General features: G+C 45.7%; 1 long non-coding RNA gene across 1 annotated transcript in view; it reads left to right on the top strand.

Annotated features, from left to right (window-relative positions):
- Window positions 1-9,664: 9,664 nt before the first annotated feature.
- The window catches only part of LOC126992848 (uncharacterized), a 16,116-nt gene continuing 3,151 nt past the window's right edge, over window positions 9,665-22,629 (top strand). Inside the window, exons 1-4 of the long non-coding RNA XR_007747123.1 lie at window positions 9,665-9,821; window positions 11,029-11,161; window positions 14,743-14,992; window positions 18,233-18,367. This is a non-coding gene — a long non-coding RNA (uncharacterized LOC126992848). The remainder of the gene's footprint in view (window positions 9,822-11,028; window positions 11,162-14,742; window positions 14,993-18,232; window positions 18,368-22,629) is intronic.

Below are 22,629 nucleotides of genomic sequence, written 5' to 3'. Positions count from 1 at the left end.
TTTAATCCATATTTTATACCACATTTACTATTTTACATGAAGAAAAAATAGCACCATAGCTAAATTTAGGGACTCTTTTATCCATACAGACATAATTTGAAATAAAGGAGGAGGAGGAGGAAGAAGAGAAGGTAAAGGAAAAAGAGGAGGAAGAGGAAAGAGAAGGTAAGGAGGAGGAGGAGAGAGAGAGAGAGAGAGAGAGAGAGAGAGAGAGAGAGAGAGAGACTTCGCCCTGCCCTTCCCTGCCCTTTATCGCCCTTTCCCTTTCGTTATTTTGCTTATTATCGCTTCTGTTAATTCCCTCCTTCACCTTTCCTTTTATTTCTTCGTTTTTTTAATTCTTTCTTTCACGTTTTTATTCCTTTTCTCTTCTCCTTTCTTTCCCTTCTCCTTTTTTCCTCTCCTCCATTCCCTTCCCTTTCCTTTTGACCTCCTTTTCTCTTCTCCTTTCTTTCCCTTCTCCTTTTATCCTCTCCTCCATTCCCTTCCCTTTCCTTTTGACCTCCTTTTCTCTTCTCCTTTCTTTCCCTTCTCTTTTTTTTCCTCTCCCCCTTTCCTTTTTACCTCCTTTTCCCTTCTCTCTTTCCTCTCCTTTATTCCCTTTCTCTTCTCTTCCTCCTTTCGTTATTTCTGCCTATCGCTACTTCTATCAATTCCTTTTATGACCTTTCCTTCTTTTTTCTTTCTCATTTCCTTCTCTTTTCTTTCTCTTTCGGCTCTTTCATTCTTTTTTTCCTTTTCTCTCCTTTATCTTTTCTTCTCTCCATTTCCTTCCTCTTTCCTCCTCTTCATTACCTTTCCTCCCCTCCCTCTTTCCTCCTCTTCATTTCCTTTCCTCCCCTCCCTCTTTTCCCCTCTCCAATCCCTTCCCTTTCCTTTTTGCCTCCGTTTTCCTTCTCTCTCCTTCCTTTCCTCTCCCCTCCTCCTCTTCCTCCCTTCGTTATTCTGCCTCTGTCAACTCCTTTTATCAGATTTCCTTCCATTTCTTATTCTTTCCTCTTCCTTTCTTCTTGTTTTTCCTTCTTTCTCATTATTTCTTTTTTCTCTGCATTTCCTCCTTCCGTATTTCCTCCTTTATTAATTCATTTCCTAGTCTAAGTTTTCTTTTTTTTCTCTTTTCCTTCCTTTTTTATTTCCTTTATTTTCCCTTTCTCCTTTCTCCTTTTCTCCCCTTCCAAATCTTTCCTTCTTTCTTTCTTTTCTTGTCCTTCTTTTTCCTCAAATTTAATTCCTTTTCTCCAATATTATCCTTCCATTTATGTTCTTCCTTCCTTCCATACTCCCACCTACTCCTCCTCTCCTTCCCTTCCATTTCATTTCCTTCCTTTTAAGTCACTTCCCTTCCCTTCCTTTCCCTTCCCTTCCCTGCATTTCCTATCCCTTCCATTCCCTTTCCTTCTCTTCCTTCCCTTCCTCCTTCCTTCCTTCCCTTCCCTTCCTTCCCATTTCCCTATCATTTCCTTCCTTCCTTTCCTTCCCTTTCCTTCTCTTCCTTCCTTCCTTCCTTCCTTTCCTTCTCTTTCCTTCCTTTCCTTCCTTCCTTCCCTAACTTTTTCTTCCCTTGCTTTCTCTTCCATTCCTTCCTTTCCGTCACAAACCTTCCTTCCTTCCCTTCACATACCTTCCTTCCTTCCCTTCCTTCCTTCCTCCTTCCCTTGCCTTCTCTTACTTCCCTTGCCTTCCCGTCCCTTTCCTTCTCTTTCCTTCTCTTCCCCTCCCTTCTCTTCCCTTCCCTACCCTAACTTTTTCTTCCCTTGCTTTCCCTTCCATTCCCTTCCCTTTCCGTCACAAACCTTCCCTTCCTTCCTTCCCTCCCTTCCTTCCTTCCCTTCCTTGCTTTCCTTCCTTCCTTCACGAACCTTCCTTTCCCTTCCCTTCCCTTACCCTCCCTTCCCATGCTTTCCCTTCCTTTCACAAACCTTCCCTGCCCATCCCTTTCCTATCCTTCCTTCACATACCTTCCTTCTCTTCCTTCCTTCCTTCCTTCCCATCCCTTGCGTGCATATATATATATATATATATATATATATATATATATATATATATATATATATATATATATATATATATATATATATATATATATATATTGTTATGCCGGACATGTTACTTGGGTTCCGTGTCGCCGTCAGGAGACTCCGTGGGAGGGAGATATGTAAACACTTTGCACAGCTTCTGTAATTTAATATTCTTCCTTAGTAGTACACTTCACTCTGACACTTCACTTACCACTAGCTTACTATGACTGGGACTGTCTCGCCCTCTTCTTCTAATATATCCAGAACAGTACAGTCTAGAATGTTACAGTATATTTTAGATCACACAAGAACATGTAGCAAAAATATATGCGAGTTGGCAACACTTCCCGCCTGGCGCCTGGCCGCGCCCCGCGGGGAGCGGACGGCTCGCCTTGCTCCCCGCCCCCTTGCTCGTTTCTCCGGGAGCCTTCTAGAGGCCTGTGGTTGCCGGGGGAAGCTTCCAGCACAACAATATATATATGTATTCTCTGGTATGAGTGCCCCGTGTGACACTCCTGGGCATGTATTAGTGCCTCGGGTGCCAGTGTCACAGTCCCTTCTCACTTTTCTGGTATGAGTGCCCCGTGTGACATTCGGCACAGCGTTTCCAGTAACGTTATTTTTGTTGTCAAAAAAAGTTTTGTAAGTGGCCATTTTGAGCCAGGTGTGACGACATGCAGGATTTCTTGGGGTGTGTGAGTATACATTAGCCTTTGTACTTCACGAAAAAACTGTATACATTAGTGATTTTTTTTTATTCGGTGATGCGTGATAACGTCCATGTTACGAGAGTCGGATCGTTGAACGAGTACGAGTTGGCAGCATTTCCTTGGTCTGAGGGCTTTCACTGGAGTACTTTCATCAAGCAGGAGAATCGCCATTGTGTCACTTGGTGCATGGTTTCCTGTATCAGTGCTATTGTGAAAAAATCAGTATATAAATGTCCTCTTCAATATTTTCCATATTATAAGTAAGCTCAGCGATTCTGTCTTGCTTGGACATGACATGAGAGACACAGAGAGGTGTTTTTTGTGTCCAGACCAGCAGGACTTCACTTCACTAAGCGTGTCCAAAGTGTGCTGTGTGATGAAGGCCAGAAATTGGAATGATAGCTAACGTTTTATATTGTACTCGCAAATTTACAGTAGTATGTTGCTGCCTCTGTTCACCATGATGTATCAGTACCGCCAAATCTACGCACGTAAAATGAGTGTTTTACATAGTATGTTTCCTGCGGTGACATATTGCAAAGGGCAGCCATCATCATCATTTGAGAAGAGTGCCCCGCGGCTCTATAATGAGTTACCCGGTAAGAACAGTCTGGCAATCTTCAAGAAAGCGCTCAAGACTCACTTATTCACTAAATCCTACGACTTAACAAATATGAGGATTGAGGACAACTTTAGGTGCTAATATTACTGTTATAATGTTAGCGGCGGCCCTGTGGAGCGCTGGGCCTGAAACCTCATCAACGGTATCAACGGTATATTTCCTGTAACATTGGGGGCACTGCTGGACACCTCTCAATACACAAGACTTGCTTTTCATATAATTCATTCACTTTTTTTAAGTAAAATTTTAAGTGGAGTAAAGCATTTTTTGGAAAAAAGTTTTTTTGATTTTCATAATGCATAGAAATGCGATTTATTTTTTACAGAAATTTTTCCTCAGCTATGTTCACAAATACTTATTATTGTAAACCCATACTATTGAAATGCAGTAAAGTATGCCTTGATATTTTTTTTCAATTGTTTTCCAACAGTTGTGCCAATTGTTTCCTTGCACCATCATGAAAAGGAGGGTGTTCATTCTGGGGAGAAGACAGCGAGGTTCCTAAAACAGTGTCAGGAGGCGCCGTTGCAAAGGGCAGCCATCATCATCATCAGCAGCAGCAGCACCCAAACGTAAACAAACCCAGCCTGGTGGACACGTGCTGGACCCATCAGCCATATCGACATCGTGGGCAACACCGTGGTGGACAACCTGGCACACCAATACACAGACCACACTGACCTCCTCCGACAGACACTGGACCACCAGACTAACGGCTGACCTCAGACAGCTCACGATACAGACACCCCCGCCCAGTACCAGCCGTCCCCTGGACACACCCGCCTGAGGACTGGCCACACCCGCCTCACCTGCACAGACTGTCCAGGACCCACATGGTGCCCCACACACACCAGAACACCTCCTCCTCCACTGCCCAAGATTCCATGCACCAACCTCAAGGCATCCCTGACCAGCCTCCGCATTCACAGGCCAACCCTGGAGGACCTGCTGGGCAACCACACCCTCAGCCCCAACACCCAAGCCTTCCAAGTGTGCCTTCCTGCAGAAGGCGGGGCGGCAACTCGACAGGATCTAACCTGGTGACAGAACGGCAAACAAAACCTGATACCAACCACCACTGACGGGGCTGTGGAGGCTGTGGCCCCACAGACCCATAAAACACCCAAGAAGAAGAAGAAGAAGAAGGTGATGCCCCGGAGGACGTGGACCCTGCCAGCCACCCAGCGCCCCCTCCCTCCCTCCTACTGGTGATGTAAGTACCCTGCCACCCAACACCACACCTCCTCTGGTTGGCGTAAGTACTCTCTGCCACCCAGCCCCACCCCCTCCTCCCACTGGTGACGTAAGAACCCACCCCTGCCACCCGCCCTCCTCCCTCCTCCTACTGGTGGCGTAGTACCCCTGGCCCCCACACCCCCTCCCTCCCCCTGAAGTAGATCCCCTGCCACCCAGCACCCCTCCTCCCTCCTCCTCCTACTGGTGACGTAAGTACCCTGCCACACACCACAGGCCCCCCCTCCCCATCCCTGCCCCTGAAGTAGATCCTGCCAGCCACCCAGCACCCCTTCCTCCCTCCTCCTTCTGGTGATGTGGGCACCCTGCCACACACCACGGGCCCCCACACCCCATCCCTGCCCCTGAAGTAGATCCTGCCCTCACCTTCGGCCCAAACCTTGGTCACAGTGTGTGTCGTGCCTTGCATGGACAATTATGTTGGTTCAGTATACCACAAAGTAGAATTAATTGTAGATCATTTAAACGACAGAGTAATATTAGTAGTGTATTCATCAAGTATGAAGAACATAAGAACATAGGAAACTGTAAGAGGCCAGGTGGCCTACACAGGCAGCTCCAGAATCCCCCACTACTCACAGTGGGTGGGGTGGAATTACAGGTAGAGGCTTGATCCTCATTATGCAGTGGTACGGGCGCATCCAGCACAGCACCCTTTTGCACCCACCTCACTGCCACCTGTCGCTCCAGTGTATTATCCATCTTTACTTCTTAAAACAAGCTATCGTCCCTGCACTAACTATGTGATTGCTGAGTCTATTCCATTCCCCCACCACCCTCTATTCCATTCCCCCACCACCACACAGGGCTATCATCTGCCAAATAATATAGGTAGCATGACCGTAAGAATGTTACTTGAGGTAAATATATTTGTTAAGAGAACTAAGGGTCAAGGGACAGGGTCCAGCCTTATGAGACTAAATTGTGTCGTTCGTAACACTTACAGCTTATTTAGTCTGATTAAAACCACCACAAACACACTATCACTTTAAACCAACGGTAATTGTCAAGATTGACTCCGCGCCTCCAAAATGCGATATTACGCCTCCATATTATAGTTAAGGGACAAAATACATGTCCCTCAACCATAACATGAAGTACTTAGAAGTAAGGAAAGAGGCCCAGTCCCCTTCCCCTAACCATCTTGAGGGACCCGTCAGTGTTTTTTGGTGGGGGAGCAGATTTAAGCTCCTCCAACCAAACTTTACATACCGTAACCTAACCTCTAACCTCCTAACCAGGGGGGTCGCAACACCCGCCGGACCCCCCCCCACATGTATGATGTGCCGGTAAAACTAGAGAAGTACAACAGTACCTTGGAAAGGTTATTATTCTCGGGGGGGGGGGGGGTAGTGAATCTCCATATTTACCAAACTAACATGCAAACACAAGAATGAGTAGCACCAACACACCAAGAAAAACTGTCCAGTATTTCCACTAACACGGGGTAACACGTAACCTGCTCACTCGGTCTTAATTAACACCACTCATCAACTTAATTAAGCCTTGACCACAACTAGTGAGTGTCTGCGCTTCACCGTGGTCACCCCTGAGAATGACACACACACACACACACACACACACACACACCACTCTTTTCTCCTCCTGCACACTGCTGCTGCACACAACGTGCTGGCTTTTTTTATTTTCATTTTTTTTACATTGCGGCCTATTGCGCCGGTAGGCTTCTTTTCCGGTGGATCCTGATGGTCGGTCCAAGGCTTCTTTCCAGTGGGTCCTGATGGTCGGCCCAGCCCGTTCTGGCGCAGGCGGGTGTTTATAGTGGCACCATCCCGGAGCTCATCTTTGATCCTAGAATCTAGAGTCCAGGTTGATGGGTGGTCTTCTGGACAGCATGTGGGTAGTTTTAAGCCACTTGGCGGCGGCTGAAAAATCCCAGCTTGGTGGCACCGGGCGGGGATTGAACTCGCGTCCTCCTGAACACGGGGCCGTCTTGCTATCCGTTCAGCCACCGCCTCCCCTTGGGGAGCTTGGGACCTGCCACCACTCAGACTTGCTTCAACACCACTGTATGGGGGGATACCTCATATAATAATAATATGATACATTGTGTAATATATAGTAATAATAATATAAGAACATAAGAACATAAGAACGCAGGAGTCTGCAAGAGGCCGGTAGGCCTGTATGAGGCAGCTCCTTTGACCCTAAGCTCCCGTGTATCTAACCCAACCTAATATCGCTGTCCATGAATTTATCTAGTCTATTTTTGAATGTGACAATTGTATTGGCACTCACCACATGACTGCTAAGCCTATTCCACTCATCCACCACCCTATTAGTAAACCAATTTTTGCCTATGTCCCTGTTGAATCTGAATTTATCCAGTTTAAACCCGTTACTTCATGTCCTACCCGGTTCTCTTACCAACAAAACCTTATGAATGTCTCCCTTATTAAAGCCCTTCATCCATTTATAAACCTCGATCATGTCTCCACGCACCCTTCGCCTTTCTAGAGAATGCAAGTTTAACTGTTTGAGTCTTTCCTCGTATGGCAAGTTTCTCAACCCCTGAATCATCTTAGTCATCCTCCTCTGCACCGATTCTAACATTTTGATATCCATTCTATAGTAGGGTGACCAGAACTGAACCGCATAGTCAAGATGAGGTCTAACTAATGCTAAATATAGTTTGAGGAAGACTTGGGCTTCTGTTGCTTACGCTCCTTGAAATAAATCCCACCCTATATTAGCTCGATTTCTAGCTTGAATGCATTGTGCCCTTGGACGGAGATCAGAGCTCACTAAGACCCCTAAATCCTCTCGCACCCAGACCTACTTATGAGAGTGTCATTTAAGCAATAGTTATGTGAGGGTTGTTCCTACCTACACCAGAATACTGCCCTTCTCACATTGAACTCCATCTGCCATTTATCCGCCCAGTCATATAATCTGTTGAGTTCACCTTGGAGAATACTAGCGTCCTGATCCGACTCAATTACTCTACCGATCTTGGTATCATCTGCAAATTTACTAACATCACTACTAATTCCTGTGTCTAAGTCATTGATATAAATAATAATAAATAAATATATATACCTCCCAGGCATTGAATGGCATTCAGATAACTGATTCAAGATTCACTAAAGGAGGCAATATTGTCATGAACTTTGATGATGAGAACACAAGGGCTGAGGCTGCTAAAAACTGCTGGAGTCTCTTGAGCAAATTAATACCAAGAGTGTTGGAAAGATGAAACCAAAGATCATGATGTGCATAAAGAGGAGACCAAGGAATAGATAAAGGAGACCATCTTGGACCACAATGAGTTCTTACACACAAATGAGGGTGTTGAGGACAAGATTGAGCTGATCTTTAGTAAGTCTGCGGCACTACATACTGAGGTGCGACCCAACCGTGAGAGAGCTGATTCACAAGTATCACGACAAGATGAAATTACAATGGGGAATATACACAGTGAGAGACAGATACCATGCAATTACATGCCATCACTGTCAGAGATATGGCCATCTTGAGGCCAACAGTACTGCCAAGACCAACGGAGACGCCCCAAAATGTTTCAAATGCGCTGGCAATCATAAATCGCAGGATTGCACCGTGGCTGAGAAGAAATGCATAAGCTGTGTGAGGGACAAGAAGCCAACCACTCAGCCAATGACCAGTGTTGTGTAGTTCTCCAGGCTGAAACAGAGAATTCCTAACATGACCGATCCTGGCTATTAATTACTAGTGTTTGTACTCAAAGATAAATTGTGTGTGATGGATGTTCAGTGTGTGGGAAATAATCATTGGATATTTAATTGTGATACTATTTGAAAATATTAGACATGAACACTGAACTAATGGTTATATGTGATATTATTTGTGAAAGCAATTAAGACACTCACTCACTCACTACGATGTTTGAGAATAAGTCCATCGAAGACTGTTATTGAGGCTAACGTTGAAACTGTTGATGGCCCTCGTGGAGCAGCAGGGCCTCAAACCTCATCAACGGCAAATTGTAAATGATGTAAGAGTGCGTTGGCTCCCTCGGTCTAGGGCAAGGGAGGACAGGCTATTTCGGCCCCAAAAGTACTCACAGGTTAGGCCTGCTTGAGATTTTCTTGGTAGGCCTCTAAGATCAAAATAAAGTTACAGGTATTTTAATTCCATTGTAAACATTTGCCGTTCACCTGCAATAATTAAAAGGAAGCAGATTAACAACTTTCGGCAACGCTACACTGTTTTGACCCCGGACACCTGAAATTTTGTTGACGCTGCAAGATTGTAGGGTAGACAGGGGAGCACAACGGCCCTCTTTGTTTCAACACCCATTTCCTCCCCCACTCTCTCTCTCTCTCTCTCTCTCTCTCTCTCTCCTTTCCTTCCTTCCCCTTTCATACTAAACCTCATTCTTATTCTTCTTCTTCTTCTTCTTATTATTATTATTATTGTTATTATTATTATTGTTATTATTTTTATTAATTACTATTCTTATTATTACCATTATTATTATTTCAGGGGAGAAGACAGGAGGATGAGGAGGAGAGAAGAAGGAGGAGGAGGAGGAGGAGGAGGAGGGTTAGTGCCTGATCCAGCAAGGTGATTCACTGTCACCTGTCACTGTCCGTCCACCCTCAGGAAAGACCTTTGAGATCCAGGTAGGCCTGTGTGTGTGTGTGTGTGTGTGTGTGTCTGTGTGTGTGTGTGTGTGTCTATGCCTGTGTGTGTGTGTGTGTGTGTCTATGCCTGTGTGTGTGTGTGTGTGTGTGTCTATGCCTGTGTGTGTGTGTGTGTGTGTGTGTCTATGTCTGTGTGTGTGTGTTTATATGTGGAAAAAGTGTGTGTGTGTGTGTGTGTGTGTTTATATGTGGAAAAAGTGTGTGTGTGTGTGTGTTCGTGCAATCAGCCTGAGCAACGCCAGGACTGTTTTTGCGTTTCTGGACACAAGTCGGGCTGGGTCACCTACTTCACTGTTCACTGGGTGTTTGGATGCTGCTGACCAGGCAGCTGTTAGGGTCCTCCTCCTCCTCCTCCTCCCTACCTGCTCTGGGTCTCATAATAATGATAATAATTTAAGTTGTGTTCTCTGCCAGGTGAGGAGGGTGTGGCCAATCAGGTACGGGATCCTGCTGGAGCAGCGAGTGACGGCCTCAGAGATTGACGCCCAGAAGAATGAACCGGAAAGCCTCCCGACCTTTTACAGTTTGCTGAACCCGCTGGACGAAACCAATCCGCTGCTCTATTGAACAGGTAAGACTTGAGTGAGTGATATAATTAGTGTAAGTGAGCAGGCACAGACCACACAGACTTATATGGGTAGTGTTACATGCATCAGGACGTCTTGCTATCCAAAACTGACCCCTCCTCTGGCCACTCCCTCTGCCTGCTTCTCTGTGAGCAGCGACTACCAGGCCTCTTTTTGTTTTATCTCCCTTTGTTGCCCTTGAGCTGTTGCCTTTATTTTTGGTCTCATTTCCCACGTCTTCCCTTCTCTTCCTTTTCAGTCTGTTCTGCCACGATTTTCCTTATTTTTCTTTTTACTCATTTTTGTAGAGCACGTTTTCCCTTCTGTACATGGACACCGGGCACACTGGCAGCCGTGGGTTAGGTGGAGGGTTTTGTTATGAGGGAAGGGAAGGTTGAGGCAGCCACTTCAGGCTTTCTTGATTCACTTCATCTTTAGGCTTGTGTGGCTTTCATGTGCAACACTATACATTTTTGTGCCAGTCAGCTGAAGGTGTGGGATTTCTCTGTTATATAAGCTTGGGTTGATATCAGCTCCTGTACTATGGATGTGTTTCCCATAGCTATAGTATTTTAGTTCTTACAACCACTGCTAGTTAGGTCAGTGGTCGGCATGCTTAGACACTGCCGACTCTCACATCACTTATTTCTAAAGGCCAAAAAAGAGGTAAAATGCATCCTCATGAGTGCCTTTTAGAGTTCATGTTACAGAAGGCTTATCAACTACCAAAAGGGTCATAAGACTACCCCTGGAAAGGCCCACAACTTTCCCAAAAGCCCTGTCAACTGTGTGTGCTAGGGTGACGATGTGTTTGACAATATGACCTGTTGTTTTATGCGGGGTTGGTTACTTCACTGTTTCCTGCTACAGGCTACAGCGGGTCAGACCGTCATAAGAACATAAGAACGCAGGAGTCTACAAGAGGCCGGTAGGCCTGTACGAGGCAGCTCCTTTGACCCTAAGCTCCCGTGTATCTAACCCCACCTAATATCGCTGTCCATGAATTTATCTAGTCTATTTTTGAATGTGACAATTGTATTGGCACTCACCACATGACTGCTAAGCCTATTCCACTCATCCACCACCCTATTAGTAAACCAATTTTTGCCTATGTCCCTGTTGAATCTGAATTTATCCAGTTTAAACCCGTTACTTCGTGTCCTACCCGGTTCTCTTACCAACAAAACCTTATGAATGTCTCCCTTATTAAAGTAGGCGTCCCGCCTACATGAGTGATTTAGCGCAGCGGGCCGTCTTCATGTCCCCAGACCCCTCCTCCTGCATCCTCTTCAGCTCAGGCAACAACAGCCACACCACATGGAAGACACGCCGGGCCAGGACAGAGGTGATTGTACGGCCACCCTTGTGTGTGTGTGTCAGGAGTTTTACAATTATTAATCTAATATATAATATTATTATGTCAGTTCCCAACTCCATTTTCTGGCTTGAGTCAATTCTTCATTTTCTTCTTCCTCTTCTGACAAAATTTGGCTTTTGATGAATCTTGGAAACTAGAAAATATGGAGTTTACTTCTTTGCAAATACAGTCGTCCCTCAAATAGTACGGGTGTTAGGGACTCAGGACCCCCTAGCTATTCAAAAATCCGGATAAAATTAGTGTCCCCCCAAGAAACACTCCTGGGCTGCGTTTGAGAGAATGAATTGGGACTCTCAGTACGTCCCAAGTGCTCTCAAACGCGTGAAGCAGCGGCACGAGTTGCCAACTCGGCACCTCCGCTCCGCTCCCGGCCTTGAGAGGTGGAACGCCTCTGTGCTGTGATGACGTCATCAGCAAATATGGCGGCCAAAGAAACACATAAGTGCTTCCATTGCATCAGGAAGATCAGCGTACCCCATTTTGCTGCGAGCAATACGCCATTACCATAGCAACGACGATTCTTACTAAAAGGACGTCCTTTATCTTTACTCTTGCAGCACTCCTGGAGCACTGGCAGTTACTGCGGCAAGAATTTCTTTTACACTAAGATAGATACAGCGATGAACACTGCTCTCATTCACATGGTATGCTCTCCCTACTGCAAAGTAACTCATCCCAAAACGTAACTTCTCCTAAATATAAATTCTTCTGCAGGGTGAACACTTTCTCAAACGCTTTGGGTGCTTTCAGCAGGTGTTTGGTAGAACAGTGTTGCCACTCACGCCATGGCTACTTGCTGCCACCAGCGGGAAATTTTAAAATCCAAAAAAAATTCTTACATGACAATCCGCATAAAAACAAAACCGTACTACTGGAAACCGTACTATTGGAAACCGTACTATTTGAGGGATGACTGTATTTGTACGATTAAGTTTATTGCCCCGAAAGCCAACTGTTTGTTCACTCAGATCATGAAAGGCTGTGTGAGATGGTGAGGAGTAACCAGTGATATTATTTTCATCAACATCAGGGTTTGGACAGCAGTGTACGTAGTTATTATTATTTTTATTATATGTAGTAGTAGTAATAGTGGTGGTAGTAATCATAGCTGGGTGTTATCGCGATACTTTGTCGCTGATAACAAAATCGGATTATCGACCATCCGCTACTTATTTAAATATATATCGGTAACTTCGTTACTTTTGTAACCAAACTAGCGATAATTGCTACTTTTTTTCCGCCTCAGGAATTTTTTTTTGTCTCCTTACTGCGCATGCGTGGCCCGGTGTTGTATGAAAAAACTTCAGGGTATGAAATATCTTCGGTGATGAGATTTCATACTTAGGTCATGAAAATAAAAACACTAGGTTATTTTTTTGTGCTACTCAAAAATCAATATATCATAGAGAAAAATCATTTAACTTTGCCCCAAAAATGATTATTCACTGCCTCAAATTTGATATTCCATATTCGTTTGTGACCATGTCATGGTATTTCGGTGTTGTGTTATTTGGTGTCCCATCGTCAACAGCTGGCGCTTTGTGTCGATGTCTCTACTGCGCATGCTCAAACCATTAAGTGTAGATGTTCAGTCTCACAATGCTTTTTAACATTAATGAAGGCTGAATCAAACATACAGTACCACCATCCTCGCTGTTTCTAGAACAACGTACACTCTGTACATATAAATACAACTAGTACAGAGTGTTGTTCTAGAAACAGCGAGGATGGTGGTAGTTGTACTATATGTCTGATTCAGCCTTCCAGCAACTCTTAATTATGGTTTAAAAGCTTTGTGAGACTGTACAGGTGTACGCTTGCTGGTCTGAGCATGCACCGTTCACGAGAGACCAGTGTTTGTAAACAATTTTTGACGGTGGGGACGCCAAATAACACAACATCGGTTCAGGCATTTCTAGTATTACCGTCCATATGTACGTGTCAACGTGTGGTTTTAAGGTTTTGTAAGTTTCCTAAAATACAGATAATGAAAATTTGAATTCATCAATGTTGTTCTATCTGAAATATCAATATAGTATCGTTTTCGCCTATCGGACTTATCGCTAGCTAGTATCGGAATTGTGGATTTATATCGGTTATCGGTTATTGCCTATATTTGTGTCTCTAGTTAACGAATATCGGTTATCACCGATAAGGTTTTTCATTATCAGTTATCGGTTATCGGGAATAAGGTTTTCTGTTATCGTGCTATGGTAGTAATAGTAGTAGTAGTAGTAGTTGTAGTAGTAATAGTAGTAGTAGTTGTAGTAGTAATAGTAGTAGTAGTAGTAGTAGTTGTAGTAGTAGTAGTAGAGACGTGTGCAATGCTCTTCGTACAGCCGGTGTCCACCAGGGTGTCGCATCTCACCCCGTCCACTAACAACCGAACAATTGGAAGGGCGCCCATTACTGAGGAGCCAGAGAGGAGGTTGGCGCTGAAGCCGCCTCTCCTGCGTAGTTTTCTGAGCACGACGAGGCAATGTGACCTTGGTGTCCACATTGAAAGCAGCGGAGGCTGCCGCGTCCTCTTCGCCGCACATCACGCCCAGTCAGACAGTCACGAGCGTAGTGATTGGGCTGGCCACAAGAGCGGCACCTTACAACAGTCGCCTCGACAGCCAGTTGATCACGATGCTTGGGGTGCAGCGGTAAGTCTACCGCAGCCACGTACAACACAAGCGCGGCTCAGGATCTCGCAGAGGCCCATGGATTCCATCCTTGAACCAGCCTGCAGGGTGCGGCGGGCAGAGTCAGGTAGGCCGGCCACAAAAGTGCAGGCCAATCCAGTGTCTGGCATGCCTCTGAACAACGTAGCCAGACGCCGCAGGTCAGCTAGGTACACACCCACGGACTCACCATCTCGCAGCTTTCGACCAACGAACCGCTCGTATGCACAAAAACGATTTGACACGAAAGTAGAGATGAGAGCTTCTTTGATCTTCTCGTGTACCAGCTTGTCGTCCCCACTCAGCTGCTGATAGACTGCGAACGCTCCACTGGCGAGGCGCAGGGGCACGATATTCTGCCACTCCGAGAACCCTCTCAGCTGACACACCAACTCAAACTTGTCCAGCCGCTCGCTCACGCCGAGTGACGATGCATCAAATTCTGGAATCAGTCGTACAGCCATCATCGGGTCGTTCACACTGGCCCGCCAGGACACCAGTCTTCTCATCGGCAGGCAGGCCTAGATAGCTTGTGTCGTGAACGATGGCAAAGTCAGGTACGGGGTGGAGCAGTCAAAACATCCGGCACACAGCTCAGGACTCTTTACTTGACGTCGACGGTACAATCGGCTGGAGGCAATTAACTGCCTGCCAGCGCTGCACTCACTACCAACACACCTACGAGCTCGGTATTTCGAGGCTTCAGGAATCAGTGAACAATTCAATCTTTCATGGAGCAAACGATGCATGTTGCAAGTTAATAATTACATTTCTCAACCTACATCCATATCACACCAACCTGATATTTTTTTTTTGTGTGTGTGTGTGTGTGTGTGTGAAATATAATGTTGTAGATGATTAATAAGTCTCCCAATCTTGCAGTTGAACCCCATCAGTGTTTGGCGGACAGCATCTTCCTCTGGCCCTTCCCTGGACACCGCACCCCACGCACCTCACAGCTGACGTCCCTCAAGGAAACACTCTCCGAACCAGAGCCTCTCGTGCCGGACATCTGCCTGGACTACCTCTGGACCGACCACTCCCTCCCCCGAGCCTTCCTGACGGAGGGCCACGTGGAGTAGCAGTACCTCTACCTCGTGCTGTCACTGGCGGGAACTTTGCGCCGCATCAAGTACGACTTTTCAAATGATCAATCTTTTTTTTTTTTTTTTTTTTTTTTTTTCCATACTCGCCAAAGAGGCTCAGCCACTGAAAGCCCTCAAGATGGTGATAGTCGTGTAGAGCAGCAACACTGCTGCTCTACACGGGAACTGTCCAGGTCAGTCCCGTCAACATCAGTGGGCTGCCCGCGTTCCGTTCTTCCTTGTTCAGGGGCTTCTCTGCCCTCACTATATTGCCGCACCTTCAGATTCCTATCGCCACACCTCTCCGAAGGTCTAGTCTGCTCCCGTTCAGCCGCCCGCCATTCTCTGCTAATGCCAAGTTTGACGCTGGGCTGTCGCCGGTGGTGTCGGAGAAGATGCACGCAGAGTCCTTCAGTGAGGATCCCGGTCTGCCGCTCTCCTGTGCCATTGTTGCTCTTAGAGACTCAACTGGCAGTGACATAACTCTTGAACATGCCAATGGAAACCTCTACAGAATAACCCTCCCAGAATTGACATCACCACCACTTGTGAAGTGTTCCCTCGCTGCCCTCAAGTTTGTCTAACCGGATGCAGCACTCCAGTTGACCAACAAGTGGTATGCAACAAGGAACGGTCCGGTGTCAGGTGACTTTTCCCCACAGGGTGAATGCACGCTGTGTTCCAAGGTGGTGCTGTCCATGATCGGCTACGACATGGACAAGCTTGCCCTGACCTGCCCCGTGGATATTGCAGATTCTTGCAGTCCTTCACTGGCATCAAAGAAATTTTGAGCCCAGAAAGTGGTTCTGACAGCGGCTGTGAGTACATCCTGTCCTCCCCTCCACACGGGGGACAGCCTCAGTGAGGTGCTGGGCTGCAGAAGGTGGGTGTGGGGCAGAAGCAGCAGGAAGGGAACACAGGGTTAATGCTCCTCTCTTTGTGTACCTGCCACCAATACATGTTGCCCTCCACCTTGTCTATGAAGATTTCAACCTCCTTGTTCCCTGCCTGAACCAGCTGACTGCAGACCTGAGAGCCTCACAGCACCTCCACCATTATGGAGAGACTTCCCAATGCTGTGCCCTCTGCAGGGACCTCCTCCCTAAGTTCCATTAGCACAGAAGCCTGTCATCCCAGGCTATGTCAGCAGACAGCCTCCTCTATAACATCATGGAGGGTGCAGAGCCCAACCCTTTCCCCTGCATTCCACATGTCTGCACAACCGCCAAGAGTCTGGTGTTGTTATATTCAGTTGCAGCTGCAGATTGTCATTTGCAAGACAGTGCAATGGAGCCATTTTTTAACTGTATCAATCCAAACACTCAGAAGTCATTTGCTCTGACCCATCTCCCAGTCAGCAGTCTCCAAAATTGTGACGTCAGACCCAACATTCACCAATAAATTGTACTCGTAACAAATAAACTGTCTTACTGTGAGGGACATTCAGCTGTTGTGGCCAGGAGTGTTGCTGGTGCTGATGAACGGCCAGCACACGTGTCGCCTGTGGCCCCGGAACACTGGCCGGCCTCAGCCTGCCACCTCAAACACAGACCCAACCTTGTGACTCGGAGAGAATCCGCCGAGAAAAATGACTGTGGGAACAGCAAGAGGCTGAAGGATCCCTTCAACATGAAGGTGAGGTGTCACCCAGACCAGGACCTGGTACAGGAGGCCAAGAAGGCGCCACAGCTGTCCAAGGAGGACGAGGACGGCGCAGACCCTGGACACAGACATGCTGGCCCTCCTCTGGGTGGAAGACCAGTGAGTGTCAGAGGTTCCCCGTATGTTTTGTTCCTCAAAAGCCGTGACTGTCAACATTGTGCAGCGGCCAGAAGTGTCCGATCATGACTTTCTGGAGCAGCAGGAGCAACACCTCTATGCTCTCTGCACTAGGACTGTGGCTCTGCCTATTGGAAGGGGAATGTTTACACTGTGCACCTCTGCCCCAGTGATCACAGAAACCCTTCCAACACCCAAGCTCAACCTCTCAGGCAAGGCTCCCTAAGAGGCACAACCATTGACCTTTTCAACATTGAGGTGCCCCCAACATACTGGATTATCAAGTGCGGGGCCAAGAAGTGATGTGTGGGGCTCCTGCTGGGCTTGTCCGTGACCAGGAGAGGAACAATGGACATCCAGACCACCAAGCTCCTCAGCGTGCCTCAGGAGTGCCTCCTGCCACCCACCTCAACAAAATTAGACGTTCCTCATACGGTTCAGGTTCGTTGGCATCCTTTTGCAAGTCCATGGCTGGTGTACTGAACCCCATGCATGTGTATCTGCTTGGGAAGGTAAACTGATGTATTCTTAACACTTCTCTTTGCTTCCTCAGGTTGCTGCCGCCCCAGGCGCCCCTCTGGTTTGCCAAGACACGGCACATAGTCACAAGGCAAAGGTCTTGATGCAGGAGATCGGTCTCCCTCCTGGCCCAGAAATGGAAAACTCCAATGATCGGGAGTCTTACTCGTTGGCGGCCGGACTCGCCCTCGGCCTTGTGATGCTGAGAAGGGGTGGAGAGGCGGCAGGATTCTCTGGCCCAAACATTGCCAGAGAGCTTTGCCATCACACTGAAGGGGGACACAAAAAGCCCCTGTCTGGCCCACACAGGGACTTTACAAGTGTCCCGCTGCCAGATAAAGGTTAGCTGTGTGTGTCGTGACTGGAAATCCTCACCACACCAATACTGGCCTGTATTTGTAAGTTATGTCAGTTTAAGAGTAATGATTTAGACTTAAGTTTGCTCTTTCACTTATAAGCTACATTTGTAAACTAACATGAATCAGTAGTTTTGTAAATGTGGAGTGTAGTGATCCTGGTGCTGGGTGACATGAGTGGTGTGTGCAGTGTTGTGTTGGCCGCCTCCCCTCGTCTGTGTTTCCCTGCCTGTGACTTGAACGCCTTCAGGAGGAATCAGGACACCTCTCTTCTGGCCTCTCCTTCCATTTTCTTTTGCTGGAGCAGCGTCTGGCAGGCCTTTTTGTTCCTTGCCTTGAGCTGCCTCACTTGCTATAAAACAACAAATAAGCAGATACGTGACGCCAGGGAGCTTGGCCGGATTACTAAACATTTCGTCGCCAAGGTTCACATATTGGGCAAGGCTTTCGTAGGATTTTTTAGCATTTCCAGGGGTAGTTTTATGAGCCTGGTGGTAGTTTGGCCCTTCTTCTGTACCATGAACCCAAGAAACACTCATTGGAACCAGATTGATCCCCTCTTTGACCTGTAGAAATAGTTGATGTGAGAAGCCAAATGGTCTTCTAATAGCAAGCCTTGCATCTGGCCCACAGGAAGGGGACTGTGTCACCATGGACGTCACTGCCCCGGGAGCCACCTCGGCCCTGGGCAGGATTTATTTCCGGAGCAACAACAAGGCCACTGCCGAGGGGATGGCTGCATCCAACACTCCGTACCTGCTGGACCAGGTGAGGACTGCTTGGTTCTGGCTGACCATATTTATAGATTGGGTAGGTTTTGAGAATGGACTGATGCCTCCTATACTTAAGGTAGGGTCCCTTAATAGAGAGAGTCCCGACATAGGCGACCCTGTGTATAAGGCTGCTGGGCGCCATTATTGGCCCTTCCAGCACCGCGCCGACTTCAAAGCACGGTGTCTCGCGGGTCATTTACCATCGGTTATGACAGCAAGACACACACACTGCCATTGTGTGTGTCTTGCTGCCATAACCGCCCTCCCTTTGTACTGTGTATGGAAACCATTGTGAGAGAGGCACAGCTACGTACAAGGACTGAAACAATCGTTCACCTCAGGTCCAGACATGATGAGGGAAGCTGTGGCCCTTATGGCCAAAACTATTGGCTGTGATCTCCCCCACAGGGCCCTAGCTGTTATAACAGACTCACAATGGATATTTCACACTCATCAAGGCCACAGTAATAGACTGGACGTGTTACAAGAGTTTAATGAACAGAAGCTAGCTTTTGGTAAGCCACACGTAGCCTGTCTTGGTGAAACTCTAGAATCACACCCAGCGCACTCTAAAAGTTGACAAATTATTTGTTTATATTGTATTTGCTAATCATCACTCTGGTAACCGTTTCCATTATTATTACTCGTTTATGAGATTTTAAAATGTGGGTAAGTATTACTATTTCAGCGGTGATAGGCTAGGCTACTATTTGCTCATGTGAAGGCTCTTCAGCTAGGAACTCCTCTGGCTTGGGTTATAAGTCCATCTTTATTTAACAGCCTAATGTATAAGGCTGCATGGTCTTCATTTTCATGGGCACCAATGTCATTATAATATGTTGAAGACATTTTCCTACAGTATTCTCTAAACCTGTTTTGACCCTCAAGCAAAATGAAACACCTTTACATGGCCTTAGTATTTTACTGTATTATTTTTTAATGAAAAATAAGTATTTCAATTAAATTAAATGAAATGTTATTGATCTCATTGATGACTTATCTTCACAATACCTTGGAATCACAAAGAACATGTTGCAACAACTACATCCTAGTGTGTGTGTGTGTGTGTGTGTGTGTGTGTGTGTGTGTGTGTGTGTGTAATTCAACACGGCCTGATCACGTGTTGGACTCGTCATCGCCAGCAGGAACCCTCCCGACGTGAGCATGTGCTCATTATCGTCAATCTCTGGGTACTGTCAGGACCTCACACACCACACACCCCATCCCCCTTGCTCAAGGGGGGGACAGTAACCACTCCTATAGTCTTCCCAAAATGTCGAGTCCGTTCTGGTGGGGCACCGAAAGGGAATTTCCCTGATGCGGTGTTGCCAGATGTACTAACAACAATTAAAGGCTTAGCAAGGAAGTGCAATTTACTCTCTCTCTCTCTCTCTCTCTCTCTCTCTCTCTCTCTCTCTCTCTCTCTCTCTCCACAATGCACACTGGCGACAAAGCCAAGCAAGTATGCAGCTTATGGAATGCAGAAAATGTTATTACAGGTCGGGCACTCGTGGAAACAAGAGCATTCATAACAGATTTTTTTTAAAGAAACATAATCGTCGTGCAGTTGATGCTCTCAGTTTCGTAAAAAAAATCCTTAAATAATATCTCTCTCACACCCACACACACTCTTTGATCCTTGCACACACACACACACACACACACACACATACGTCTTATATAACTCGAATGCAGCTCTGTTGAATAGTTGCCGTCTTTCACTATCGGCATCCAAAACATTTTGGAAACTGTGTCAACACTTGTGTCCCACGAGTGTACCTGTGTGTGTGTGTGTGTACCTATATGTGTGTGTGTGTGTGTGTGTGTGTGTGTGTGTGTGTGTATGTCGGGTTATCATAAGAATGGACCTCTCGTTTACCTGCGGATTAGCGCGGTCAATGTACCCTTGACCCAGCCTCAAAAATGGCAACATTGGAGAACAGAGCTGCCACATTTTGTGGTATTTATACAAGGTCATTGTTATCATTCCACTAGAACAATATTCAAAGCTCTCTATACATCCTCATTAGAAATTTATATAAATGCACTATTATGAAGATTCATTTAGAAGTAATCTAACAATAAGACAATAATTGTTGCTAGTACATCTGACAACGCCGCATCAGGGAAATTCCCTTTCAGCGCCCCACCAGAACGGACTCGACATTTTGGGAAGACTATAGTCAACCGAAAGAATCCGTCCTGAGCGGGGCTCAAACCACTGCCTGTTTGGCCGTGAAGCCTTGCAGCGCAGTGCTCTACCGATTGAGCTACTGGAGCAGTGTGTGTGTGTGTGTGTGTGTGTGTGTGTGTGTATTTACCTAGTTGTAGTTTTACAGGGCCTGGGCATTATGCTCGTGTGGTCCCGTCTCCGTGTCTGCATTTATCCAACTTATCTTTAAAGCTTTGCACACTCCTCGCTGATACTGTATCCTCGCTCAGACTGTTCCAAACCTCTACATTTCTTTGCGGGAAGCTATACTTCTTTGTGTCTCTCAAGCATCTCCCCTTTCTCAATTTTTTACTGTGTCCTCTTGTATTTCTGCTTATGTTTCCTTCTGTTAGTAGCAGTTCTTCATTATCTACTTCATCTATTTTGTTTAATAATTTATAAATTTGGATTAGGTCTCCCCTTTCTCTTCTTTGTTCCAGTGTTGTTAAGTTCATTTCCTTTAATCTTTCCTCGTATATTAATCCCTCCAACTCTGGGACCATTTTTGATGCCATCCTCTGTATTCTCTCTAGTTTCTTTATATGCTTCTTCTTATGGGGGGACCACACTACCTCTGCATATTCTAATTTTGGTCTAATCATGGTAGTGATTAGCCTTCTCATCATGTCCTTGTCCATGTAGCTAAATGCTACTCCAATATTTCTCACCAAGTTGTATGTGTCTAAAGATCCGATTTATATAACTCTCTGGTTGATTATCATCCCTCATCACTACTCCCAGGTCTCTCTCTTCATGCACTTTTTTTAATGTTTCACCATTTCCCATTTTGTATATCCAGATTGGTCTTGTTTCACTTTTACCCATTTCCATAACATGACATTTTTTCACATTAAATTCCATCTCCCAATCCATACTCCATTTCCAAATTTTGTATAGGTCTTCTTGCAATATTTCACAATCTTCTTTGTTTCTTATATGTTTTTGTAATTTAGCGTCGTCAGCAAACAGGTTTATGTAGCTATTAACTCCTTCAGCCATGTCATTTACATATGCCAGGAAGATTATCGGTGCTAATACTGAACCCTGTGGTACTCCGCTTTCTACATTTCTACATTCTGATTTTATGTCCTTGACCACAGTTCTCATCTCCTTCCCATTAGGTAGCTTGCCATCCATTTTTTCATATTTCCTTTCAATCCTCCTTTATTTTCCAGTTTCCATAATAGTCTTGTATGTGGAACTTTGTCAAAGGCCTTTTTCAAATCTAGATAAATACAATCAACCCATCCATCCCTTTCCTGAGTTCTGTCTGTCACTCTTGAGTAAAAACTGAGTAAGTTTGTAACACATGATCGGCCCTTTTCAAATCCATATTGTTTGCTGGTAATTAACTTATGCTCTTCTAGAAATTTAGTCCACTGCTTCTTTATTATTTTCTCACATATTTTGCACAAAACACTTGTCAGGGATATGGGTCTGTAGTTTGAAGGTTCATCTTTCCTTCCACTTTTATATATGGGGACCACTTCAGCCCTTCTCCACTCATTGGGCACCGTACCTGTTGCTACTGAGCATCTAATGATGTCGTATATTGGAACAATTAATTCATCTCTACATTTTTTAAAATATACCCAGAAACTCCATCCGGTCCTACTGCTTTTCCCTCTTCTAGTTCTCCCAGTAATTTATGGATCTCTTCTTTGTTTACCATAATCTCTTCCATATGAACTTCTATTTTATTCTCTTGTGGCGCAATAAAGATTGTTTCTTTGGTATAGACTTGCTGGAATTTTCTATTTAATAACTCTGCCATACCTTTAGGGTCATTGACTTCCACATTCCCGTCTCTCAGTCTTTCTATTGTTTCTTTCGGTTTAGTCTTCCCATTTATAAATCTGTAAAACAACTTGGGCTGTTCTTTGCATTTTTCCACAATATCCTTCTCATATCCCTTTTCTTCTTCTTTCCTTATTTTCACATATTCATTTCTCGCCATTCTGAAGTCTTCTTTGTTTCTTTGGTTCTTCCTTCTTTTTAGTCTTTTCCATGCTTTGTCCCTTTTTTCTTTTGCGTTTGCACATTTG

The sequence above is a fragment of the Eriocheir sinensis genome, unplaced genomic scaffold (genome assembly GCF_024679095.1).
Source record: "Eriocheir sinensis breed Jianghai 21 unplaced genomic scaffold, ASM2467909v1 Scaffold51, whole genome shotgun sequence".
Taxonomy (NCBI): Eukaryota; Metazoa; Arthropoda; class Malacostraca; order Decapoda; family Varunidae; genus Eriocheir; species Eriocheir sinensis.
Note: the sequence above shows the minus strand (reverse complement) of the source record. Positions and strands in the feature narration are given on the sequence as shown.